This window comes from Macaca thibetana, chromosome 18 (assembly GCF_024542745.1).
Source record: "Macaca thibetana thibetana isolate TM-01 chromosome 18, ASM2454274v1, whole genome shotgun sequence".
Lineage (NCBI taxonomy): Eukaryota > Metazoa > Chordata > Mammalia > Primates > Cercopithecidae > Macaca > Macaca thibetana.
Genome location: NC_065595.1, coordinates 5,349,568 through 5,361,772, shown reverse-complemented (window position 1 = coordinate 5,361,772; position 12,205 = coordinate 5,349,568). Strand labels below are relative to the sequence as shown.

General features: G+C 41.3%; 1 protein-coding gene across 3 annotated transcripts in view; it reads left to right on the top strand.

Annotated features, from left to right (window-relative positions):
- ZNF407 (zinc finger protein 407) overlaps window positions 1-12,205 on the top strand; it is a 460,325-nt gene that overhangs the window by 17,305 nt on the left and 430,815 nt on the right. The window contains exon 1 of one of the 3 annotated variants that reach the window (XM_050768240.1): window positions 11,370-12,205. The exons of the other annotated variants lie outside the window; for them this stretch is intronic. The gene's annotated coding sequence lies outside the window, so the exon portion shown is untranslated. Of the gene's footprint in view, window positions 1-11,369 lie in introns of those variants that run through there. 3 annotated transcript variants of the gene reach the window in all.

Below are 12,205 nucleotides of genomic sequence, written 5' to 3'. Positions count from 1 at the left end.
GCATTCAGTGGATATTCTTTTTTTTTTTTAAGAGTTAGGAGAGATTTTAATCCAGTGGTTCCCAAATCTGGCTCATCAGAATCATCCAGGGAACTCTTTAAAAAAAGTACAGATTTTTTGTCTCTATCCCAAACTTCTTAATCAGAATCTTTCATGGGTAAGACCTAGAGATTTCATATTTTTGATGATTAGCTAGATTTATAAATGATTGGTACTGTCTGTAATTCTCTTGTTTTATAAATGTGAAAGTAATAGCACTAGGAATGCTTTTCCAGTTGCATTTTTGAGAAAAAGGTTTTCATAAGTCTTATGAAGGCTAAAAGCCTTCATGAATGGCAGAATGACAAGCAACATGATCATTTTTGGAGTGATGTGTGGCAGAGATGGCTAGCTATCCACCCACTTCATTTCTTCCCTTTGCGCAATTCCAGGTTATGTTTTGCAGACTCTCTTGCAGCTCAGCAGATATGAGTGGAAGTGATAGATACCACTTCAGCATCAAGGCTTTTAAGAAGCCATGAGCCAGCCACCTCTTCCATGCTTGCTTACTTCTGTCAGCTGGATGCAGGGAATGAGAAAGCTCAAAGACAGAGCTTCAAGGTGCCTTTTCAAGAATGAGATAAAAACTTTTATCAAAGGCCGGGCACGGTGGCTCACGCCTGTGATCCCAGCACTTTGGGAGGCCGAGATGGGCAGATCACGAGGTCAAGAGATTGAGACCATCCTGGCCAACATGGTGAAACCCTGTCTCTACTAAAAATACAAAAATTAACTGCATGTGGTGGCAGGCGCCTGTAGTCCCAGCTGCTCGGGAGGCCAAGATGGGAGAATTGCTTGAACCCGGGAGGCAGAGGTTGCAGTGAGCTGAGACTCCAGCCTGGCGACAGAGCGAGACTCCATCTTAAAAAAACTTTTATCACGTTTGAGCTGTTTTAAAGTTAACATATTATAGCAGTTGTAAGTGAGCAGTTGTAAGTTGCATTAAATTCTTGTTGGGTTGGTTCTAGCCACTGTATCCAAATCTAAAAGGAATGGCAGATTATGGATTTGAAGAAAATTCATATTCTGCAGTTTTCCTTCTCCACATATAACATTTCTGTTACCTGTTCTTCATAATGTAGAAGAATAATATTACAGAGTTAGGACTGTATTAGACATTTTATTAGACTGCAATATTTGCTTAGTCACATAGTCTGAAGGGGGCCACTGTGCATGTGTGAAAATAAGTAATTGAAGACTTGTGATGCCATTTGTGAGAGGTTGCCAGCAATGGGGAAAGGACGGTTTTTTTTTTTTTGTTTTTTTTTTTTTTAAGACGGAGTTTCGTTCTTTTTGCCCAGGCTGGAGTACAATGGCGTGATCTTGGCTCACTGCAGCCTCCACCTCCCGGGTTCAAGTGATTCTCCTGCCTCAGCCTCCCTAGTAGCTGGGAGTACAGGCGTGAGCCACCGAACCCAGCCCCTATTATAGTTTTAATTGTTCACATTTTAATGGGACAGGAGGAACAGTTATCTTTCGTCGACGGATGATTGTTACTGTTGAATTCAGCATATGTTAACCAGTTTTGCCAGTAATGGGAAAAACACCCATGCAATCCTTTCATATGTGACATTCTGTTTGTGTTAGTGTCACCCAGGACTCTGTTTTAAGACTGATGTGGGCACCACAGTGGACAGGAATTGACAGAAAGATTCCAGTGGCAAAGGAGTTTGAAACTTAGTATGGAGACCTAGCTGTACTAGGAAGGGTATAATTTTCAGTAAAGCCTTCAGTTGAAGATAAAGCTTTTTGGATTCCTGGAAGTCTTTGTGGGGACTAAGAGCTATTAAGTGTAGAAAAGGTTTTGTCAGGTCTAAGAAAACCTTTGTCGTTTTTAGGGAGGTTTGTATTCTTTTGACCCTTCTGACAGTTTCTAGAGATGTTGTAGAGGTCTTTGTAAGTCATATGTACAAAACCAGCCCACTCCCTCCACCCCTCTACCCTCATTCTGATTGTTGTTTTCACTTTTTATTTGGAAGTGATTTGAAATTGATTGAAAAATGCGCAAACAAAACTAGAAAATGTTTCTAGGACACCTGTATAACCTTCATCCTGAGTCATCTGTTGTTATGTTTTCCCATTTGCTTTGTTGTTTTCTCTCACTCTTGCTCACTTGTGTCCACACTCTCTCACCCACCACATAAATCCATATCCACGCACCACGTACATCCATATCCACTCACCACATACGTCCGTATCCATGCACCACATACATCTGTATCCACGCACCATGTACATCCATATCCATGCACCACGTACATCCATATCCACGTACCACGTACATCCGTGTCCATGCACCACATACATCCGTGTCCACGCACCACATACATCCGTGTCCACGCACCACGTACATCCTTGTCCACGCACCACGTACATCCGTATCCACACACATAAACATGCTCTACTTTTTCTCCTGAACCATTGAGAGTCATTTAAATGCATTGTGACCCTTTACCCATAAACACTCAGTCTATATTGTCTAAGAATAGGGATTTTTCTCTTATGTGACTGTGGTGCTGTTTTCAGTTTTATAAGTTTGTGTTGGCGCTTTTTGTCAGTTGGCCTAAAATGTCCTCAGTAGCATTTTCCTCCTGCCAGCACAGGGTCCAGTCCCTGAAATTCATGTATCGTTAGCCTTCTTTAATCAGGAATACTTTTGTATGAAGTCTTTGTATACTTTCATGACATTTTTGAAGAGTGCAGTCCTCTCCACCTTTTTTCTTCCTTCTTTAAACAATGCATTTCTCATTTTGTATTGTCTGCTGTTTTCTCTTCATTAGCTGGAGGTTTTGTTGGCTGCAGTAATGCACAGGTGATGTCATGCCCTTCTCGGGGTCATGTCTGGAGACACACTGTGTCCATCTGCTCTTCATTGAGGATGTTGATTTTGATCATGCAGGCAAGGTATTGCCAGTTTATCCACTGGACAGTTATTAAGATTGTTTTTCCCTTGTAACTAATAAGGAGGTTATGGGGAAATGCTTTAACACCATGCAGACATTTGGCTCCAAATCTAAACGTCACCCTTAGATTTAGCATCCCTTGATGATTCTTGCTTGATACAGTCTTTGCCGATATGCTTTTCTATATATGTCCAGCACTCCCTCCATATTTGCCAGTTGCCCCTCAGCCTTCTATAAACAGAGCCATCCCTTTGCTTCTCTCTCACCACTCCTCTCTCCATCCATCTCTCCATCTGCTTGTCTATCATTCAATCATTGAAGTGGGCTTACTCATTCCTACTTGTAATGGTTTAATGGGACCTCATTATCTGAGTGCTCCAGTTGTCCCAGATTTGGCCAGTGGGAAGCCCCTTTAAGAAGCTGGCTCCTGTGTCTTTGTGCAACCTTTTTTTTTTTTTTTCTTTAAAGCATTTCCCTACTTTCTGCCGTGAGATGCTCCAAGCTTACCTTGCGCCAACCTTGCCCCAGCCCTGGAATCAGCCATTTCTTGAGACTCCCTGTGGGCTTTTAGTGGGGAATAGTACTAAAGACCAAGTTCTCCGTGCCAGGTGTGCTGCTTGTTAACTGGCCATCCTTTCTGCAACTTCCCAGTTGCCCATTCTTCAGTATTGAATGTGAGGTCCAGCGAACCACAGGTAACTTTCTTGATGTAGATGAGTGTTTGACCAAAATTGGATCCCAAGCGTCTTTGACTGTTAAAACAAATCACCTTGTGATGTTCATTTATGGAGTTCTGATTCTGAGTTTAGTCTGAGGACCTCGATCATAAATGCATTTCCATCTAAGGGCTGGCTTTTTTTTTAAAAACAAAAAATGAGGTAGTCATCATTCTCCATTGCTTCAATAATGTGCAGAGACATTTTTAAAGCTTCCCATTCAGTCACCTCTTCCCCGCAAAGCAATATATTTTGGAAAGTATAGAAAAGTGCCAAGAAGAGGAGGAAAAGATTACCTACAATTTCACCATGCAGAGGAAAAAAACTATTAACCTTATTATACAAATGGACTTGGATAGAACTATATCCATTAAAAAATGTAATACTAATGTAATACTAAAGTTTTTCTCTTTTCTAAATATACTTAAAACTCAGATCCTTGATACCTAATAATTTATGTTCCATATGCCCTGAGGCTTGATAGTTTTATATCATATGTTAGCTTATTGACATTTAGAATTACAATGTTTTTCGGATTTTGTCCAAATTTAGTAGTTTTTGTCTTTCATCCCCTGCAGTTCTTTGATTAGCCATTGTGTTTCATCTCTTCTCATGGACCTGGTGAATCTAAGCAAGAACAGTGGTTTATTTTCCCCAGATTTACATTTTGGAAATACTATTTTTCCCTGTATTTCCTGGAACAAAACCCAAATCCATTATTAAGGTACTTTTTTCTACTTTTTGAGTGTTCAACAACTCCTTAATATTGGAAAGATATTTTCGCATTGAATTGAGGAATCTTAGTCCCTCTTTCTCACTGTATGAAGAAGGAAACCGAGGCTCAGCCAAGTTTTGTGAGTTGCCCTGTGTCCTCCAGCTTATTGTTGCTACAATTGGAATGAAAGCTGTGGCCTGCTTACTGAAGCTTAATGTTCTTTTTCAAAAGTGTTCAACATTTTCACTGTAAATTTATTATATGTTTCTTTAATTTTATACTCCTAATCCTCTTTGCTTTCCTTGACATTCATATGTTATATGCTTTATCCTCTTGCCTTTTGAAAAAGATGAAAGGAAAATTTAAGGAACATATACTAACTTTTATCTTGGAATGCCTTTTTTATGACCGCTTTATAAATTTTTGAAAATAAAGGGTCTAATGGAAACACTTAATGAGAAAGGAGGGGCTCTATCACATGTCACCTCCCCCCACCTTTTTTAGTGAATAGACCGTTTAAACTAAATTAAGTAAAGGATATAAATTCTGTTGTTTCAGTTTTAGTATTTCATGACTGATTTTATAGATGAAATTATATTTTACAATAAATAGGAAGAAGAATTTATACAGCCTGTTCTATTTGATGTGAAACAGCAAATCCCATTTCTCTGTAGCTGTAAAGAAAATTCATTATAATGTCTTTAGTTGTACGAGATGGTTTCATCGTGATTAGTTACATTGATAATAAAACAACCTTTTTCAAATGGCATGAGATACAAACGATCCTAGGTGTCTGCCTTTAATGGCATTGAATTTTTTCACTTTCTACTTATAGAATTGCCATCCTTTCCCTTGTCCCCTTTTTTTCTGTCCCAATAATTAAAAAAAACCAAAAAATTAGATGGAAATGCCAACAAAGCATTGGTTTTAAAAATACTTTTTGAATGGAGATATATTACATTTTAGTATTTTTTGTGTAAACATCTCTGCCTACAAAAGATGTATTTGTCAGAGATGGTTGATATAAGGTGGTCATACAATTAATTTTATTACTGGATCAATTTAATATATTTGGAAAATAGTACTTGGAGTATAGGAAGGTTTTGAAAAAAGAAATTGCCAGGTGAGATGACTGTGCTAATTTTGCAGGCCAAATTTGATTTGTTGTTTTATAAAGCTCTTAGTACATCTGCATGAAGGGTGCTAGCTGGGTGGAAATCTTTGATAGTGAAAGGAATGCTGGTCTCCCTATTCTGTTTTGGTCACTATGGCTTGATCGCTGTCAGGATGGATTTTTAGTGATTGTTTTAGCTCTCATTTTGAGCATTAAGGAAATATTTTCATAACTTGTAGGCAACGTTGAATTGGAAGTTTGAAATATAACATGTACATCCTCTGGAATAGAAACAATGTTCTATTCCGAATTGAGTGAGAATTTTACTATACTCTGACCACTTGGGCATGGGAGCACATAGTTCTAGCCTGTTTGCCTTCCCGGTACTCTTTGACTCTGGCTGGAGAAAGTTCTTTGTAGGGTCAACTACATGTGGCATGCAGGAAACTTTGGAGGTGGGACTTGCTGTGGTCCATGTCCAATGAGTAGAGGCCCCTAAGCTTGAAGGCCTCCTGCCAGGTGAAGGTGCTAGCCTTGTGTAGCATAAGTGGCCAGAGGGTTGGGACTCATTCGGCTCCGATGATCTGTGACTCTGCATATCTGTACTGTGTAGGTCTGGGGCTATGGCTGTGAGAATTGTAGGCTGTTGAAATGTCTGAGCCAAGCTGGGAAGGAACACATGATTAGTTACCTCCAAGGCAGGCCCCTTGCTATGTAGATTCTAGGGGCCTGTTGGACACATGCCTCTAACCAAAATGAGCCGATTTTTCAGGAAATGTTAAGATATTTCTCCATTTCCATACAAATCTAAATGTAAAACTCACTCTACTATATCTCTTTATTATTATTTTTTAATGTTTAATTTTGTGGGTACATAGCAGGTGTGTATATTTATGGGGAACGTGAGATGTTTTGGTACAGGCAAGCAATGAGTAATAACTACATCATGTAAAATGGGGTATTCATCCCCTCAAGCAATAGGTAATTCCTTGGGAGTTACCTATTGCTACATAACAAATTTGGCCAAAGCATAGTTGCTTAAAGCAATACGCATTTATCATCTCTCAGTGTCTGTGGGTGAGGAATTTGAGAGCGGGCTTGCCTGGGTGTTCTGGTTCCGGGTCTGTCCTGTGACTGCAGGTAGGATGTTGTGGGAGCTGCTGTCCTCTGAAGGCTTCCCTCAGGCTGGAGGATCTGCTACTGGACGGCTCCCTTCCCTCTGGATGTGGGCAGGAGCCCCCAGCTCCTCACTGGCTCTGAGTCAGAGGCCTCATTTCCTCCCCCCATGGGCCTCCTCACAGCTGCTTAAATGTCCTTGCGACATGGTACTGGCTTGCGCTGGACAGAGTGACCCTAGGGGAGGGCATGCGGGAAGCACAGAGCCTCCTACAACTTCGTCTCCAGCATGCAGCATCCTCACTTCCACTGTTTTCGGTCCCTTACCAAGAGCTCCACACTCAGGAGGAAGGGAATTGGCTCCATCCTCTAAAGGGAATGTCGAAAGAACTCATTTTAAACCACCAAAGGCATTTTGCTGGGCAGGGAAATAAACAGCTTTACGAACGTGTATGTTAGGAATGCACTGTAACCTGGTCTCAGGACTGTGAGGAGGTGGGTTTCCTGGACCCCAGTATTTCTGTGCTAATCCTCCTATGAGGAAGCCGGACCCTCTGACACATCTACATGTGGTAAAGCTGCCTCCGGTGTTATCTGGTGAATGGTTTTTTAGGGTGTTGTATACTCTCTTCTCGTGGATGAGTTTGTACAACTTGCAGTTGTAAACCTTTTCGTGGAAGAGTGTTTCTTTTTTCCTTTGTAGGATCAGATACTTGATTTTGTGGTCTCTGTTATAAATGGATGCTTCTGCTGGTAGAAGGCTGGTGAGGAGAGGGTGGAGTACAGCGCCCTTTAGTTACTCTCAGATTGTGCACGTGGGGTTTCGTAACTACAACTAATGCTAAGCTGACTTTATGCATGGACTTGGTGGCTCTTTATTAAATGAGGTAATACTATAAGGGCAAGACACATTTTCAACGGGAAGTCAGCTGAAGTGATAGATGAAGAAAGAGATGCAAGTGGCTCACTAGTTTCCATTGACTCTTACCTTGCCCAGCCGTTGCCCTTGCAGCTCGCGGGGGGCTTGTGGGCAGCCCTGCCTGTCCGGCCTTGCCCTGTGAGGAGCAGGGAATCCAATTCTGCTGGAGGGCGGTCGTCACTTCTGGGGCTTGTCCTTTTTTTTGGACTCCCCAAAGAGAACAAGACCACTAGGTGTTTTCATACATGCATGTGTATGCATACCTGCCCTGTCACACATACCTGTCAGTGAAGTTTCTGTGGGCCTGGTGACAAGTCACACTGCCTGCATGATGAATTTGGGTGAATCTAGGAAGGGCGAAGGGTGAGATGGGGTGGGATGGGAGAGGATGGGTTCTTTATGGCATCATCATAGTGGTGTGTGTCTGTGAGTGTGTCTGTGAATGCATGTTTGTGTGTCTGAATTTGAATGTGTCTGAATGTGTGAGTACATGTGAGAGCGTGTATATCTGTGTGAGTGTGTGGGTGTGCAAATGCATGTGTGTCAGCCTACGAGTGCGTGTCTGAGTGTTTTAGTGTCTGAATGTGTGAATGTATCTGAATGCGTGTGTGTATATCTGTGTCAATGTGTGTGTATCTGAGTGCATGTGTCAGTGTGAATGTGAGTCTGTGTGTCTGTGTTGGTGTGTGAGTGCATGTGTGTGTACATGTGAATGAGTGCATGTGAGTGCAGATGTGTGTGTGTATCTGTATCGATGTATAAGTGCGTGTGTATCGGAGTGCGTGTCAGTGTGAATGTGTCTGTGTCTGTGTGTGTCACTGTGAATGTGAATGTGTGAGTACATGTGTGAGCATGTGTGTGTATATGTGCGAATGTGAGTCTGTGTGTCTGTATGTCTGTGAATATGAGTGCGTGTGTGTGCATGAGTGTGAGACTGCGTGTTTGAGTGCAAGTGTGAGTGTGCGTGAGGGTGAGTGCGTGTGGGAAACTGCATGTGCGAGTGTGAGTATGAGTGCGCGTGTGCGTCTGTGACTTTGGGTGTGTGCACATGAGGGTTGCACAGTGAGAGCTGTGCCTCGCTTCATGCATACTCCTTAGGAGGGAGAAAGGCATAGAGAGAAATGAGAGATTGAAATGAGTGAAAAGTGGAACAAAAAGATGAAAATGAAGGGAAAAATGTCATGCGTGCCATCCTAGAGTATGAAATGGTTTCATGTGACTGAAATAATTGTTTCTCAAATTCTTCCCGAAATGCCTTCCTTAATACGCAGAAAGAAACGCCCTGTGAGAAGCGGCCAGCAGGTGTCATCAGAAGGCTGCGCTTGATTTGCTTCATTATTGTTCTCAAAAAGTATTTTAATTTCTTTCTTGAAACATTTCTTTTTCTTTTAAATCATAGGCAGAGAACGATTTCAGTTTGAGCATGAATTTGTTTTGCCACAGTTTCTGGGTGAATTAATAATTTATAGGTAAAAATGAAGATAATAAAGCTGCAAGGAACTTATGTTTGCAGTCAAGGAACAACGGCTTGAGTGTTTGGGTAAGATGGATACTTGGGGAAACTTGGCGCAGTGAAGAGGTGTGTGCAGTGGGAATTGATGATTTGAATAGGAAATGTAATGCTCTAAGAAGACTGGGTTTAATAACACATCCCATTATTTTAGTCTAGAGACTTGCCAGGTCTCCTCAATCTTGAAACCTTACTGTGGGAAGAAATCTGAGGCTCATTCTACTTCTCCGCTGGGTTCCAAGCACTGGTACTTTGAGAGGGAAGGAGATCACAGCTTCCTCTGAGAGCTGGGAGTGAGTCCTCTGCCCGTTTTCGCTGTGTTCGGGAGAGAACCAGAGGGGCTTTCAGTTCATGTTTGTTAAGTGACTGACATGAAATCTGCCTCAGAACAGTAAGTCCTTAAACTGTCCCAATTGGATGATTTTTGAATTCTTCTTTAACAAAGACCTGTTCCGGCTCCGTTAGTAATACGCTACTTGTTCTAGTAACCGGTCCCAGTGAATTAAAAACAATTTTTACATCAGCATAAACTTTCTCACCTGCTGAATCCCTTCTAGATGGCTTTGAGATACCTATTAAACTACTGCACATCGCTGCTTACTGATGTCATTCTAGTTCTGGACCATATTACTTCAACTCGTACACTGAGCTCTTTCTGCCTTTAGATTGTCTCTGCCTTCAGTATGTCTTGCATCTTGAAAAATTAATCTTCCTAAAGCAGGACTGTGTCTCAGTGACTCCCCACTGGCACCACTGAATAAAATCCAGCTCCTAATATGGAGCCTTCTGTGATCTGGACCTGGTCGACCAGCTGCCAGTTTTCTAAGTCTGTGGTGGAAAGCCAGCGCTGTGGCCCTCTGGGTGGCCGAGAGCTTTCTTACATGCTCGTGGTTTGTGTTTTAGGGCTTTGCCCGATTGCTGCCTTCTCCTTGAGATGTTTAACTGTTCCTACTTGCCCCCTCAACAAAAGACAAACGGTTTTAGTTTCCTCAAGGTTAGGCTCAATTGATATTTGTGCTATCTGAGTTAAATACTCTACTTGGGAGTGTGATCCCTTGCTCACGTATACTGCTGTAGATCTTAGTTTGCATCGTGCACATGATCATGTATGACCTTGTATTGAGGTCCTTGGTGCGTATGTCATGTGGCCCCCACAGAATCTTATCTCAATGCATGAGTGCATTTGTATCACTACAGTTCCTTTCATGTGGTAGGCTTTCAATGTTTATTTGTTGAATGTTTGTTGTTATTTCTTGATATAGTGAGATGTTGGGTTATTTCATTAATTTAGAAATTCAGTTGTGAAATAACAAATGTGGAAACTTTTTTTCCTTTTGTTTTAGAATTCTTGGAGCCATTATTTAGAAGATTAAGGCTCTAATTATTTTGCTTCTGAGCATTCATGTAGTTGTCATTCTTTTGTCTGTAAAAACATGAGTCAGATGCCCTCAACAGAATGTTCACTCTAAGCAAATGTGTGTGTGTGTGTGTGTATGTCTTCCGTAAGTAATGTAGTGTTGTGTGTTCCCTTTATGTATTTGGAAGGTGGAACTCCTGCTGGTGCCGAGTAAAAGGGGCAGTCGCGTGCTGCAGCAGTGTTTGCAGATGAAGAGGTGGTAGGCTGGGCATGGAAAGGGAGTTCCTGCTGTTTTAGGCTAAGCATTAAAATGCTTAGCAGAACTTCTGTTACAGGTTTTTAAAACATTGTATCTATCTGTATAGATATAGACATATACAAAAGTTGAGAGAATAGTATAATGAATCCCCATGTGCTCGTCACTCAGCTTTGATCATTATCACATAACTTCACCACTTCCCTCTCCTGGACTATTTTAAATTTTGTTGCAGGCATTTTTTATTTCACCTGTAAATACTTAGATATTAGATATTTCTTATATCACAATGAGGCATTCATTCATTCTAGTACCTTACAAGTGCTTAGAACTGTTCTAGGCTCTTGGGATATATGACTGGATAAAATAAATCATGCCTTTACAGTCTAGCACGGAGAGACGGAAAATAAACTAGACACATAAACATAACAGAAAAAGCATTGATTTCATCAGAATTTAAAACTTCTGTTTATCAAAGACACCATTAATCAAATGAAAAGGGAGAAAATGTTTGTTAAACATATATCTAACAAAGGATTTATATCCAGAATACGTAAGCAGTTCAATAATAAAACAACCAAATTAAGAAACCGCCAAAAGACTAACAAAGCACATCAAAAAGTATTCAGTGCCATCACTAGGCATCAGGGAAATGGAGATTAAAACCATAAACACTAGAGTGACTAAAATTTAAAAGACTGATACCAAATGTTGGTGAGGGTGTGGGTCAGACAGAATTCTTATACATAGCTGCTAGCAATGCAAAACAGTACAGGCACTTTGAAAATCAGTCAGGCAGTTTCTCATGAAGTTGGACATCCATCTACCCTATAACCCAGCAGTATCACTCTTGGATATTTACACAAAAGAAAAAATATTTTTGTAAAAACACATGAATATTCTTGCTCAAGTATACTGCTGTAGATCTTAGTTTGTATTATACACATGATCATGTATGGCCTTGTATTGAAGTCACTGGTGTGTATGTCATGTGACTCCCACAGAATATTATCTCAGTGCATGAGTGCGTTGGTAGCACTGCAGTTCCTTTCATTTGTAGGTGCTCAGTACATATTTGTTGAACTAAGAATATTCATAGCAGCTTTCTTGTAATAGCAACAAAAGGAAACAGCCCTAATGTCTATCAGCAGAACTGTGGTGTATCTGTTGATATCCTATAACCCAGCAGTGCAGTGGAACACACTACTAACACATGCAGCGAAAGCCTCAGGCTGAGCCGAAGAGGCCAGACCCCCTTCCCCCACAGAGCGTATTGCATGGTTCCATTTTACTAGACCAGGCAAAACTAAACGATTGTGGAAGAATTCTGAACAGTGGTTGCCATGGTGGAGGGTTGGTGTTACCAGGGACCAACTGTGAAGGTGCATGAAGCATCTTGCTGGAAGGAGGGCAGGGCTCTGTATCTTGTTAGGGATTCCTGGGAGGTCACCTCTGCAGATCTCTGGGCCTCTTTTTCTCTCCACTTTTCTCCTCTCCTTTGTTTTATCCTCAACTTATAATGCCCCTCCTTGTGCTATGGCCTGTGTACTTTGTCAGGCG